At 49.3% G+C, this 1,830-nt stretch overlaps 1 pseudogene; it reads right to left on the bottom strand.

Moving 5' to 3' along the window:
* Positions 1-774: 774 nt before the first annotated feature.
* LOC117194510 lies at positions 775-1,824 on the bottom strand (annotated as a pseudogene).
* Between the last annotated feature and the right edge of the window lie 6 nt (positions 1,825-1,830).

The raw sequence follows: 1,830 nt of genomic DNA, 5'->3' as shown, positions 1-1,830 counted from the left end.
CAAGAGATTCTGTAATAGATTCGGAATTCAGTGAATGTACCAAACCTGCTTTCCTCTATAATCACCTTCTTTTTCTCTACGTAGCACTTTGCACTTTCACCACACAATATAGCTTGATCTTGCTTTTTAGTCGATTCTCCACCGACTTGCAGTTATGTAATTTGGTATGTATTATGTAATACAGGGACACGTGAACTTCCACTAGAGTTTGCCACTATTGGCACAGGCACAACCGAAGTGTTTTGGGAGAAAAATGGAATTGATCCGCGTGTTCACCGTCGCTGTCGCTTAAGCGGCATAGACGAGCTTTAACGGGACCCTTCCATGGAATTCGGTCTCGAGAGACGAAAAAGAACATTCGAGCAATTAAAGCTCCATATTCGAAGTAGCTGTTTTTTAAAAGCCTTGGTGTTCGAACTAATCAAGTTGGCGCGTGATTTGAATCTGGCTTTATATCTGGGAAATTATTAGGAATTTAATCTGGGTTTGCTTCACTGGCCACTACACTTTGAGACATTGAGAATCGCTTGGATGCTTCAGTTCTTTCCTCGCTTTATTAATGATTTTAAGCGGTTACAAGTATTTAATGGTATGGTTTGTGTAATTGTAATACAAATGCATGGAAGCAAAGTAAATGCCAAAAATGAATGAATGTTCACATTCATTGGAATTTCGAATAGAACACAATGGGGGGATTGCTTATGTGAAGAATGTAAAAGTTTGCGTCTAAAAAGTAGTTGGAATGCATTCATCTGGCAGGAGCTGGTCTCGCGCGCGCCTCCTATTGTTGTTAATGTACTCTGCCAAATATTCAACCATGTGATGGCTGAGCACAGACAAAGACACCACCATGACCACGCCCAGCATCAGCTGCAGCCGCAGCTTCGATTTAGAAGCACTTGCGGTGAACAATGGATGGGCCGGACTCGTCGTACTCCTGCTTGGAGATCCACATTTGCTGGAATGTGGAGAGCGAAGCCAGGATGGATCCACCGATCCAGACGGAGTACTTGCGCTCTGGTGGAGCGACAATCTTGATCTTCATGGTGGAGGGAGCCAGGGCAGTGATCTCCTTCTGCATGCGGTCGGCGATGCCCGGGTACATGGTGGTGCCGCCAGACAACACGGTGTTGGCGTACAGATCCTTACGAATGTCCACATCGCACTTCATGATGGAGTTGTATGTGGTCTCGTGGATGCCACAGGCCTCCATTCCCAGGAATGAGGGCTGGAACAGCGCCTCGGGGCAGCGGAAACGCTCGTTGCCAATGGTGATGACCTGTCCGTCGGGCAGCTCATACGACTTCTCCAGCGAGGAGCTGGACGCAGCGGTGGCCATCTCCTGCTCAAAGTCCAAGGCGACGTAGCAGAGCTTCTCCTTGATGTCGCGCACGATTTCGCGCTCGGCAGTGGTGGCGAACGAGTAGCCGCGCTCAGTCAGGATCTTCATCAGGTAGTCGGTCAAGTCGCGACCAGCCAAATCCAGACGCAAAATGGCATGGGGCAGGGCATAACCCTCATAGATTGGAACAGTGTGAGAGACACCATCGCCAGAGTCGAGCACAATACCTGTGGTACGGCCAGAGGCGTACAGAGACAGCACAGCCTGGATGGCCACATACATGGCAGGAGTGTTGAATGTCTCGAACATGATCTGAGTCATCTTCTCACGGTTAGCCTTGGGGTTCAGGGGTGCTTCGGTGAGCAGGACAGGGTGCTCCTCGGGGCAACACGCAGCTCATTGTAGAAGGTGTGGTGCCAGATTTTCTCCATGTCGTCCCAGTTGGTCACAATGCCGTGCTCAATCGGGTACTTCAGAGTGAGGATACC

The sequence above is a fragment of the Drosophila miranda genome (assembly GCF_003369915.1).
Source record: "Drosophila miranda strain MSH22 chromosome Y unlocalized genomic scaffold, D.miranda_PacBio2.1 Contig_Y3_pilon, whole genome shotgun sequence".
NCBI classification, from domain to species: Eukaryota; Metazoa; Arthropoda; class Insecta; order Diptera; family Drosophilidae; genus Drosophila; species Drosophila miranda.
This window is presented reverse-complemented; position numbering and strand designations above follow the sequence as displayed.